The sequence below is a fragment of the Cydia splendana genome, chromosome 2, assembly GCF_910591565.1.
Source record: "Cydia splendana chromosome 2, ilCydSple1.2, whole genome shotgun sequence".
In the NCBI taxonomy this organism is placed as follows: domain Eukaryota; kingdom Metazoa; phylum Arthropoda; class Insecta; order Lepidoptera; family Tortricidae; genus Cydia; species Cydia splendana.
The window spans coordinates 23,554,756-23,568,624 of NC_085961.1; the positions used below are offsets into that span (position 1 = coordinate 23,554,756).

General features: G+C 35.3%; 1 long non-coding RNA gene across 1 annotated transcript in view; it reads left to right on the forward strand.

Moving 5' to 3' along the window:
* The first annotated feature begins 241 nt into the window (after nucleotides 1–241).
* LOC134806040 (uncharacterized) overlaps nucleotides 242–13,869 on the forward strand; it is a 77,194-nt gene continuing 63,566 nt past the window's right edge. Inside the window, exon 1 of the long non-coding RNA XR_010146455.1 lies at nucleotides 242–580. This is a non-coding gene — a long non-coding RNA (uncharacterized LOC134806040). The remainder of the gene's footprint in view (nucleotides 581–13,869) is intronic.

Below are 13,869 nucleotides of genomic sequence, written 5' to 3' on the forward strand. Positions count from 1 at the left end.
GAAAATTAGTTCTTTAGTCACTTCGCTATCTACAATAGCTATGTTAACTAAATTAAAAGCTGCTAATCTTTGCAAATATTTTAGAAAGAACCTACGACACGTAACGGGCGTTTATGATCGTCAACTTTTAAATTAAGTTCTTACTAAACTTAATCTTGTTGTAGGCATTGTCATTGTCATTATAAAAACGATTAGCAGGCGTTAATATTCTGATGTCCCCATAAGCTAGTGAGAAAAGTGCAAATCAGTTCTCTACATATCGCCATTAAAATTTGCCTATAAAACGTATTATGGCCAGTTTTTATCGGTAATGCATCAATAAAAGTCGCTAGTGTAACCGACCCGTATAAATTGGCCAACTAAACAATGGCATACGCAGTATCGCTCCACATTTCTTCGTGGCTAGTTTTTGCATTCACGGGCGTATATCACAGTTATTTCAAAACCCCGCTCAGGCCAACACGTCTTCGTAGTTTTTAATTAAATTATATGTGCCCTCTGCTGTTGGTATGTGCGTAAATCTACACGTGTCTAAAAGCGTCCAGATATCCGTGAGCACGTGTGAAAGCCGCAACACTCGGTGAGTGCCTTTCGTTATCGCGCGTAACATGTGCACGCGTAACATTATCTTTAAGCTATCTAACCAATAGATACCTTAGGACGACCAACAATATCACAATTTGTACATAAAACGACTCTTCAAGTCTTCACTAACACACTTAAAGATTCACCACACGCACAAGTTTTATCGTCTCTGTGTTGGTGTGCGTAAGGCTTGCACGCACGAGCTCGTAAAAACAGCAATTGAAAAGGTTCAGCCGTCCGTCACGGGGTGGCGCTGTTCCAAAGGTTCCTGTCTCGGTCGAAGCGATTCCAACTTTGCGCATTTGGCGCTGGTGTGCTCTCGGAAAGTTTTAAATTAGTTTTCTTATGAGATCTTTTGATGGAACTAGTAAGCTTACTCGAGCTTTAATCTGGATGGAGAAGATACATATTATCTTATTTGCAGTCACTTTTTCGAATATTTCAGTTTCGCTTCTGAATATTTTTACATTAAATTTACATTTTTTTTATTGTTACAACTAATAGATATATGTACTTATTTTTTGTATTTAAGTCTCACAAAAATAACTCGAAATAAAACGACCATATAGGTAGGTACTTAGTTAATGGAATATCTGTGAACTTTATATAACTAGAGGAGTAGATGAGCTGAGGATTTTAATATATATTAGGCTAGGTAAAAAAAATCTAATTGTAAGGAATTTTACTACAGAACCACAACTTACAAGAAATTTAATTCCAATATGAAATCACTAAGTCAGTTTTCAAATAAAACTTTTTGTAGCCTCTTAGTTATCTGTCGACCAATAAATCATGTTAATGGTGTGTTTACTGCCTTATTAGCGTCGTGAGCTACTTGCCTGCACGCAGATTGTTAAGAAATGTTAAGTAGTTACTTAATTAACTAATTGCTTACCATAAATCATGATTATTTTTTATAGTCGTATAAAATGGCGGACGAAGATAGAGGTGAATGATAAACACTTTTCGTCGGTTTTTAAAGATATTTATTACAAGTGTATCGTTTACTCAAGTTTGATGTTATATTGATTATTAAGTAATAATAAGTTCCACATCATGCCGATAGAGAGCGCTTGTATTCATTCGTACCTTGAATGTAGGTAAAGGCAAGGAGTGGTAGGTAAGTGTAAAATTATGTGTCTACTCCATGTTACTTATTAATATTATTCTTAATATTGTTTTTTCAAACAACCAACACCAAGGACAAAGTTGTACCATATTCTTGTGTACCTACTCTTAAAAAATGTTAATTACCTACTAAAATTCATTTTCTTGTAAAATAAGTCGGGCCAAGATAACTCTGCATGGCATTCGCAAATTAATTCATCGTCAAATTGCTATGAAAATATGACGTTTATGATGACATTCGCTCATTTTGTTATATTCAAATCAGTGCAGTTAGTTTAGACGGACTCTACCTACATACATTTTCTTTAACTTTTCTAAATTATAACGTTAAAAATAGCTATAGCAGCTATTTCAGTACACCTACCTATCTTTTGACAATCCGCTCACATTTCTTATAACAAGTTTTATATGTAATACCTAATTCATCTCCTCAACACCCGCCATATTAGACGCCAACCGTCTTTTTTACGCCCCATTCAAAAGTGACCGTGGCCGGGACAAGATCAACCGCCAACCCAATAGAATGCGCCCCCCTCCCCCTCTCATCTAACTTGGGCCGTTACCGAGGCATCTATTCGTTCCAATTTCAAATTTGAAGCTGATGGCGCAATCTATGCTCTCGCCGCATATTTCGCGCTCGGATCGAATGAGGTTGGCGCTGGTTGGTTTTAAAGACACTAGAGATCGTAGTTTAAATTGGTTTTGAGAACTTTTTACAAGCCTCATTAACTTTATGTTTACACTCGTTTGCACACTCTTATAGTTTTACAAATAGAGATAATGGAGATAGAGTTAGAACAAGAAAAGTCTGCAGCGATTTTGATAGCCCACGCAGTGCAAGTGTTTTTATATGTCTTAATTTCATAGAAATTTGACGTTTATTATAACACTTGCACTGCGCGTATCAAAATCGCTGCAGACTTTTCTTAGTTCAACTCTGCATATATTTAATCGTAAAAGGAATCCGATCGGACAACTGATTCACTTCATTTTATTTTCTTTTATTTTAACTTAAGTATGCAAATGCCTATGTAAATTTGTTGTATAAAAATTAATTTTGTACTTATATTGTTAGCAAAAAGGATTGTGTTAAAACCTGAATTTGTACAAAAAAAGTAATGGCATATTTTTTGGTAAAGTTTAGTTAAATTAAGTAATAAGTTTCTTTTGATCCTCCAGTGACATTTACATAATTATTATTGTTGGTATTCAATATTTAGTTTTAACATCTTTTACATTTCCTTAAACAAAATATGTACTTCTTTTTATCGGAAACCAAGTAAATATTGAAAATTAGCAATGTAATAAAAGCATAAATTTAACGATCTCCCCAGCAGAGCGAACCAATTGATTATGTATCAATAAAACTACTCACTGATATTTTACTATCGGTTTTACACTTTTATTTTTACAAAGATGTTCTGTTTTATAGCCACTAAACGGTCGACAAGTAATAAAGACATTTGGGTGTTTTTGATAACAGTTGGTAGCGGTTATAAAAGTCTATTGTTTAATAATGTCACATTTACCTCCATTAAAAGTGTTTCAGTAGTTCTGATTGATTTATTAATTTACTGATTCATACAAGCCACTTTTAAGTTAATAAGTAAATCTGGCGATATAATAAGTATAAAATTAATTGACATCAAGTATCTAACCTATTAAACTGCTCTAGTGTTTTTTAATTTCAACCTAGTGTTGCATGATAATTACTTCAAATCATTTATTTAACTATGAGAATTAGTATAATTGTAATTTTTATTTAGTTATTAAGTAACATGTCTTGTAGGTATTGTATGCCCTAGCGGGGTGTCATGTACCTACTAAGACTAAAATGTAAGACCTATTGTACTGATGAGCATGAAAACAATGGATTAAAAGAATATGAATAAGTAAGTATCTAAAAGTTGGCGACACTGGTACCTACTTACAAGCTAATCAAGGGAACTTTTCGTCTTAGGAACTTCTAACGAAAATGAAATTTTTATACTGACCTAACTAGTAGATAGATTGTATATGTTTGTAAAACTTGCTACCTACAAGCTAGGTTCCGTTAGGGTAATATGAGTAGGTATAGGTAGGTAAGTGTAGAAAGATGTGTGTGAAGGCATGTAAGAAGTTTCCCTCAGCATTGAATATAAATGGCTCGTATCGTTCACATTATGTACTGCGTTATCTACATTGTACTATGTTAATAAGTTGCAAGTAGCCGGTTCCTTTTGTTGTGGGATAGAAATGCCTACATCTTAATGTAGAATGTCGCATTTGTATTCAATTAACAATACTTACTGTAATTTGTAAACATGGGGTTGGACCTGCAGGTTGGACAAGAGTATACAAACGGTATAATGTATTAAAAGTACCTGAATACTACTATGTATCTAAAAGCTATGTCAATAGAAATTTGAATAGATAAGTCAATAAAAAACATTATTAAATAAACTATCACTTCATCTTGTACTTAAAACAAAGTCCCCCGCCACGTTGTATGTTCGCGATAAACTCAATAACTACTGAACGGATTTTCATGCGGTTTTCACCTTTAAATAGCTGATTCTTGAGGAAGGTTTGAATACATAATTTGTTAAAGTTTACCCGTGCGAAGCCGGGGCGGGTCGCTATTAGTGTATCTTGAAGGATAATATTACCTATCATTCAAATAATCCACGACCGAAAAATAGAATGCTATTAAATATTTGCAAAAAAAAAAACAAACGTAGGTATTTTATTTTTATAATATTGCTTACTTATAGTTTGGAAATAGTAGCTTGTTAGTGGAGCACTCATGTACCTATACTGTGTTTGAAATTAATCCAGCTACAATTACTTTTATATTGTACAGATCTTGCCAATGTCACAAATTAATTTCGAAATGTTAATAATAATTTCTTTCTTTCCCATTTATTCCCTAGTACTGGCGTGTAAAGTATAATCCAATTGCAAGACACGTACATTCGTTATGTTTCCACTCCGCCGTCTGGCCAGTCGGACTCAGCCAGGTTTCAAATACCCTGATCAACGGTGGAAAAATGAAATCTCTTTACCGAACGTGCAATAAGTTCCTTTACCTAAAATGTTGGTGTTTTAAGGTGAGGTATTTTGCCAGCAACTTTAATAAATTATTTAAAATTATATACCAGTTAGTATCACTTATTAAGATATCACACATACTTACCTATTAGTGATTAAGTAAGTAATTAAGTTAAATTTTTTCAATTTAGGTACTAACTTCAAACATAGAAATTTGGCAGTCCACTAGGCACCTACTTAATAGGTAACCTAACCTAAAGCAGAAAATTATGAAAAAGCTAGGAAAAAACACGTGGGTATTGTTTTTATTTATGCCCTGGCAATCTGAAACTTCAAATGAATCCTTGTACCTGAGTAGTGAGGTAAGTAGGTACCTACCTTAGTACTTTTTCTCACTTTATTTATTATATGAGCCTACAGTGTCCCACTGCTGGGCAAAGGCCTCTCTCCTCCCTTTCCACGTATCCCGGTCTTGACCCGTCTCCCACCAGTTCCTGTCAAAGGCGTCGAGGTCATCTCGCCAACGCCGTCGAGGTTTGCCGCGACCTCGGGTTCGATTTTGTGGGGCCCATTTTGTCGTTAAATAAATCAGATTAATTTATAATTACTCTTCCTAAAACGTGTTATCGCCGCCTATGATGCTTATTCTTTACTATATATTTCTTTTTGTTTTTTATATTCTTATTTTTGACTTGTATGTGATATGCTTATTTCAAATATTAATAGTATTGGGTAATGTTGCCATGACATATTTATTTACCTATATATACTAGTAGGTACTTAGTTAATACATAAATGAAATATTTCATAGCAACATTCTTACTAACTTTTCCTACACAACATTGTTGCTTGTTACATACTCGTACTTACGTTACCTAACTATCTAATTATTGATTCTCCACACGCTTTCCTTCCACAACAACAACAAGCCAATCATTACTAGCTCCATCTAATAACACAATAGAAGACACATGTTTGCAAATTGGCACGCCAATATACGATATCACTTCAGAATACAAACATCGAGCAATATCAGCCAATATACGAACGCGCCCAACTCTGCCCATTTCAGCGGGACACAAACGAAATATTTTCTGGATGGCTTCACGTACTACAACGCTCGGAATGCTCTGCATATATTGTTGGATCAAGTTGAACAGGACTGCTTGGTGTAATGAGAATGGAATAAATAAAACTCTGGACAAGGTCAATGTTTTACATATTTGGAGTGTGGTTATTAGTACAAGTACCTATATGTAGTAGTTAAGTGATGCAGGGTAAATACGTTGACAAAATGTATTTATTTTTTGGATTTTCTTACTAAACACACATCTATTACAGAATGCCATTAAAATTTAGAAATACAATCATTTACACAAAAAAAATATTATCTTTAACATATTCTGTTACAATTATTCACAATATGCTGCGGGATAAAAAAAAATATAGGTACCTAAACCTACTCTAAAAGTAAATACAAAAGTTTTCAAAAGTTACAATAATCATGGAGCATGAAAGATCACGTGTCTGCACTACAAGCAACGTTCAAAATAATAAGAGTAAATGAGTCGTAGGTACATCGACACTCATGTACCTACCCACACACTGAAGGTGACGCCAAATTGATTCCACTTATAATAAATAGCCACAATGTATGAGATCAGTACCTAGGTTCAAGTATTTCTGTACATCAAAGCTTTATCTCACTCATTGGTCTTCTTCAAGCGTAATAAGTACCGCAAAAACTGCAGCCAAACCCCCGCAGAACTCGTATACTTTCATAAATTTTTCAATTTAATTAAGCCCAAGAGACAGAAATGGTCGTTAGTCTGCGTATAAACACGACCCGTCCACGAAATGCAACATTGTTGCACTGATATGTGGAGTTTCGCCAATCTGCAACAGACAAGGCAAGCGTGAGTTGACACAAACATGTTATGATGTAGGATTGGAATGACTTTTAGCTTGATCGGAAGTGAGATCACGCGATCAGTACGTTATATTTTATCATTCTTTGGGGTGTTAACTCCGATGAAGCTACATAAAGATGTTTAAGAACAGACGCCAAGTATTTTAAATATTCTTTTTAAAAAGGAGTCTAATTTAACATTCGTATATTTTGTTCATGTCATAAATAGAACCTGTAGGTTCCACCTTACTATATTCTACGGTAAGTAATGCAGCCTCTATTGAAAATCGATACGCGCACGGAACTCTAAAATATTTGGATCGTGAAACGACTGTGGGTGGTCTAAGGACGTCTCTGATCATATTTATAGGATCCATGTTTGTAAAAATAAAAATCTTCAGTCTAGTCGAGATTTATGGACATATCCGATGAAGTGGCCATCTTCATAATTGAAATTTATTATTTTTGTACATACAATGTTGCAATGTTTGCTTACAGTTGACGTATCCAGTTTTACTTCATGGCTTTTCAACAATGACAAATGGCAACAATCACTTATTTTAATTGATAAGTTAGTTAAGATTATCACCACAATCTAACGAGCTCAATGGTTTGTATTATTTTACTTATTTCAGTCTCTGGTATGTTATCGAATTTACACAAGATTTTCAAACAGCCGAATGAAAAGGGTTTTATTGTGATTATTATATCTGCAAGTTAATAAAAGCTTGCAATAAAACTAATAAAAATGAAGGCGTTAATGTTAATTAGATGTAATAAAATTCCCAACAGCTTTAATATATATATATCTTTGTATGAAGGATGGAAGGATGAAATTGAAGGTACATCAGTAAGTATATGTAATATTTGTATTTCTCGCACGCGTCAGTTCTATTCTCGTTCAATTCTTCATTCTTTTGTTACGTTTAAAAAACTTATTTTAGAGCAAGCGCTTGAATACGAAAATAGTCACAAGTTTCGTCTAGAGGGGTTCGTGAAGTTCGACAACTTTTCTTGGAAACGTCGGTTCATGCAAAATGTAGGAGCCTTCTTCGTGAAATTTGTATCAAAGGGGGAATAGTTTGCGACGGCCCTTCGTGATGCATTTGATATTTTTTACTCAACGTAGACGTATGTGACCTTATAAATAGTAATATACCTATGCAGTAGGGTTGGATATAGGTATAGTACCGTAGAACCACCCAACTATAGTTCAGTAGATACTACAACAATGGTTCTAAAGTTGTTTGTAACTAAGTACCTATCAATAACAATTTTCTGTTTAATTTTGTCTGAGATTTTCTTTTCATTTATGAAAATATTTTGGCTTAGAACTGCGTCATTTAAGTAATAGATATACGAAGATATTGGAATTAGTTTTGGATCATAAAATTGGGAGATTTTGGACAATTTATAGTTGAGTGGTTTAACGATAGAGTTACGTAACCTACTGTTAAACACGTCCGCCGACTCGCCTTCGAGAACGCCGTGACTTCCCATTCCCTGGTACGTCATCAGATAAACCCCGTCGTTTGCAGGGTTAAACAATATTTATCCCGGGCTCATGGACGCATGGCATGCCAAGCTATTTCTACCCTTTTACCTGCTACCTTATTCACTAAACTAGATTCTCGACGCTAATATTACTTGAGCTACCAATCAGTAACCAATATGAGTAATGGAAAATCATTTATAGCGGTGCACAGAATTGAAGTCGCTTACGTTTGTAAATAACTTTCGTACGGAACTACGAACTCACACATTTGAGGGAAAAACGTCTTAAGTGCATACAAAATAATATAATAACTTATGACGTTACGTTACCCAAGATGACTGTTGTCATTGACATTGCTCAAGCGAACTGATCGATGGTACCTATTGTCTTGGTTTGATATGTTTACAGTTTGTACAGATAGGTCTGGTTCTGGTTTAGTAATTTGGATAAAGTAGGGACTGAATGAATTGGTTTGGGTGAATTTCGTACATCTTCAATTCACTTCTCATAACAAAAACGTGGACGTTACATATTACATGTCATAGTAGTCTTTATTTGTCCCAACAATGTTGCAATGCATATCTTATATAATAGTTAAACTCTACATGTAAACATTTGAAAATTCAAATAATATTTCAATTCTAATTAAGTAAATGACCGAAAACCATAACTCCTGAAGGTCGCGTCTTACTAAAGTGAAATGTAGCTAAATTATTCTGCATTAAGAATTTTCTTCGTTTTAATTTTAAGCATCAGCATATTCCCGGCACTTGCTCGATTACGCTCCCTTAGTAGATATTGTAAAAGCTTTGGTGCTTTATTTTTCAACGGAAAATCTTATTTTTAATTCTGAACACAGACCTAAGAACGGTTGTATTAAAAGGTTCTATGGATGATGCATTTTGTAGGTACCTACATCATAATTAAATTCTAGGATAAGGCGGAGTCCGCTGAAGGTTTAGCTTACCTATCCGTCGGAAGTCTTACTTATTTAAAAGAAAATGAGAAGCACTATATTAGTAACTATATGATTTAGGAGATTCGTAAAAGTTTTCAAAAGCTGGGATTTCCTGCTAAAGTAGTTCGCTAGTAATCGCTACTCTTTACAAGTAGTATTTATTCCAAGAATGCTCATTGCTCATTATGTAAAATTGTGTCCAAAAAACAACAAACACAGAACTTTAAATTAACCGTATTTACGCTCACTCAAACTAACTACAGTTTAAGCTAATCTCCGGGGAGGTAAAAAGTTGTATAAGCCACTTGAAGGTATGGGATGGGTGCATAAACGGACGGTAACTAAAAGCCTGGCTTTATAGACAGGTCTAAACAGTGCGGTCAGGTGTGTGTGGTACCGGGCAAAGACTCAGGCGATTTGTTGAGCACGTTATGTAGGTAATCATGTAAAGGTTGTATATGCCACTTGAAGGTATGCGGTGGATGCAAAAATGGCGGAAATTAAATCCCTGCCTTCATAGACAAGTCCAACTAGTGCGGCGTGCGTGGTGCAGGGCAAATACTAGGGCGATTTTACGACAAGTGCTGTCGAAGTAGGTTTATCTCAAAAAATAAGTTCTATAATCAGCAACTTTATTTAATACCTATCATGTAAAGTAAAATAAAGTACTTAATGCCTTTTGATATCAATTTATGCTGCAATAAATTGACGTTATTATGAGCAAGAGACAATTTATTGACTGTATTAATTTCTTAGTTTAAACAGCATTGAAATAAATAGCATTACACATATACTATTATATCATCAGCTATACAGGGTGTGGCCTGTAATAAGAGCAAAAAATCAAACTGGAGATTCCTTGGAGTACCCAAAGTTACCACCAAGTGGTCCCGATGGTTCAAAATTCTTAATTTAGGAGAAATTTTAATTTAAAGTCAAGTTTAGCAAGCAATGAATTTTCACATTGCTTTACGGTCGCTTATCTGGCGTAAGATGTCATGGTACCGGGACGTCTTGGTACGCGCCTTTTAGGTAGTACAATTTATTTTAAAAATGAATACAGAGAAAAGTAGCTCTTATTATTAGGAAATCAGAACTCATTCAATGTGCAATGACACGTTATGTTTTGTTGACAAACTCAAAAAAACTTTTTTTTCTATGTAATGGAAACAGTTTTTAAAATAATTTAATTTCGTAATAAAAACCTCCATAAAACACTTAACTTCATTACCTACCTATTTGAAAAATGCTTTGAACTTTGTCAATATTGACAACTGTCAAGCGAATGCACAACAATTATTTATGTAATCCAATCTTATTTATGATTGAATTACATGATTGAACGGTGGAGCCAGAAGACGTTCAAACCAAGCTGTTGCACCGCAAACGATTTCCCGATAGGAGGCATACTGACAGTGACATCGTCAACGTTGAACGTAGTGCCACGTTTGCGGGACAACGAGTCTGCCTGTGCCCGGGGCCCGGGACGGCGGTGCAGCCTATCAGCCAGCGTGCAGGCGGTGATATTCGAGTCAGTTGCTGGCGGTATACCAGAGAATACTCCGCAATTTTGGACAACTACCAGTACCAATAAATCAAAACTATGTGTATTCTATTAGATTTGAGGAGAAAAAGTACCTCATACATAATGAAGTCATTTGATAAAATAAGGATACTTAATGATACATCACATCGAAAAAAGAAAAAGCACAAAAGCAATCTATCGGGCAAGATTATGAATGGAAACTGAAAAGTGTTATTCTTATAAATTTGTTAGATGTGTTAATGTAAGTACTGTGTTATGTAGTTGTTTAAGATTAATAAACGCAGTAACTATACGTGTTTGTTCATTATTTTTTTCTTGGTGATGTAATTATTTACATGAAGCGAAAGATGTAGAGGGATATGCTTAGCCCAATTTCCATCCATGGGCAACTAATCACTATGTGCGATCAGTACAAGTATCTGGGTAGTATGATGCACCATTCTGGGAATGTGGATGCAACATTCAACACCGAATAGCCGCAGCTTGGCTAAAATGGTGAGAAGTGACTGGTGTTACGTGTGACAGAAGAGTGCCGGTCAAACTCAAGGAGGGTCTGGTATACAAAAGTATACTAAGGCCGGTTCTTATGTATGGCAGCGAGACGTGGGCAACGACTCAAAGACACGTAAGTTACCGAAATGAAGATGCTGAGGTGGATGTGCGGCGTTACCAGGCTTGACAGAATCCATAACGAGTACGTACAAGGAGGCGTAGGCGTGCGCGACATCGCCGATAAAATGCAGGAGAGCAGGCTGCGATGGTATGGTCACGTAAAAAGAAGGCCTTCTGACTACGTAGGAAATTTGGCACTACAACTTTCCATTACAGGTCGAAGATCTAGTAGGGCAGACCCAGAACAAGATGGAAAGATGTAGTGCTAAAGGACATGAGTGACTGCAAGTTATCCGAGCACGATGTCGTGGACAGGGCGAAGCGGAGAAGGTTAAGCAGGAGAGCTGACCCCACCACCATGTGAGAATAAATAGCTAGGAAGAGAGAGATAGACGTAGCTACGACCTGGTCAAAGTGATCTTTGTATGAGAAATAAAGCTTTCCATTTCAAAAACTTCTTGGAAACTTTCACTTTCCACAATTTCCACATCTGTACTGTACATGGCTCTAAAGCGACCAACTAACCAAATTGGTTGGCCGTTCTTTAGTGTTATCGAAGGTACTTTATCACGGAAAAGAACAGAGGGCCGAGCTAAGATGCCAATCGTTTGCGCTTGTAGCGAACGAAACGGTTATCTCTCTCTATCAGTCGTCGATATTAGTGCGACAGCGAGAGAGAGAGAGAGAGAGACATTAGCGTGTCGTTCACTACAGCGCAAACGATTGGCATCTTGGCTAAGCACCCTGTACATATTTAGTACTTTGCTACAACAAGTACGTTGCGTTTTATTATAAGTAAAGTTCATAATTCTTCTTTTCATTACGCACAGACTCTACCACTGTTTTCTACCGGAGTGCGTCGCCTTTCAAAAAGTTCATAATTATTGTATTAAACCTTCACAGTCACAAGCCATAAACCACGCATTGCAAATTTTTTAGGGATTGTTTACTCTATTCCTACATACATGACAATGTACGTCAAGTTGCAAAATCAAAATAAAGCAAAATAGAAATAATAAAATTTATTATGAATTAATCAGTTATGCACGTGAAATATGTAACATGATATTAACGAAACAAGAGTAAATGTTAACCGAGCTTTATTTTCAACTCAGAGCTACGAATGTGGGTGCACGGTCACCGTACGCCGTGTACATACAGCCAGATGAATTAGCTGTGAAATTCTTCGTTCGTTTTGAGACTTTTGAGAAGGCCCTACACCTAGTATTGCACATGTCGATGTCGTGTCGGAGCGGAGTCAAACGGAGAACAGGTTGTACCGTCGTTCGCAGTCGTTGTTGTTGAAAGGAAACATTCTTACAAAATTTTAAAAGTGCAAGTTATCTCGTGAATCGTGAAGTTATCCAGTAAGATTGGCATAATTATTATCAGTGATTTTATAAAAGTGCGCATTTTTTGTTGGAACTGCTTAATAAACAGCTCAAGTTACTTTATAGCATCTCATTTCGCCCTTTTCCCGTCAGGTCCATTTGATAAGAAAACTGTTAAGTAATGTTGAAAGATGTGACTATTTAATTAGAATTGCATATGCTTATAAAGCAATATTGATGTATTTAATAAGTTTTTCAATATTATTGAAAACGATCGTAAACGTCAATGTCAAGTATTCCGACTGGACACATAATGTCTGCAGTACATTGCTGGGTCGATTAATTTTGTTAGAAAATAATCAAAAAAAAATTTTCATTTTAATTAATTGAAACTATTTGGACTTAATTCCTGACTAGTTAAAGGGTGTGTACTTTAATTTTTTGCTCTTATTACAGGCCACACCCTGTATATAACCTTTCTCAAACTCCCGCTAGTTGAGCGCATCCACCTTCTTTCGCTGTGATATGCTTCTGTTTCTTTTTTATCCTCTTCTATCACGTCTCCATTGATTCTAATAAAAAAAAGAATTCATAAGTAAATCTTATACATACTGGTCGCTATAGGTATAATTATGTCTATCATATGATAGACCATATAGAAAAGATATCTATACTTATAAAAAAAATTAACGCCCTTATCAGACTCAAATGCAGGGTCACTGTCAACAAGGCTTATTATAAAGGCCGTAGCATATTAAGAAACATTTATTGACAAAACAACAATGGAAGCGGCTTCGCTAAAGTGAACCAAATTACTTTTTATCATTCTTGCACAAAGGTTTATTACTTACAATAAAATGCCGTGTTTCTAAAACATTACATTGTTCGTAACCCATTTTTTAAACAAATCTTACCTGTCGTTGGATACGGTAGCACTTATTTTATTATACCGATAGTGAAACTTATTTGAAGGTCGTAATTTTTTGTTGAAAGTGAAAGCTCAGTAATATTTTTTTAAGCTTTAGTTGAGCAAAGGTATCATAAAAGCTGCTACTGTGAAGTACCTATGACTATCTACAATGCATCTACCAAAATACTTCTGACCAATTTAGCGATCAGCTTGTAGGAACATCAATTAAGGTGTAGTTACATACTTGATAAAAAAAACATGTTTGTATCTAAAACGCTACATTAATACCATATGGAGTTCATAAATTTAAATAGGTTGTTACTTATCCTGAATTTTCCAATTCCAGACTTCAGGATGAAATCATG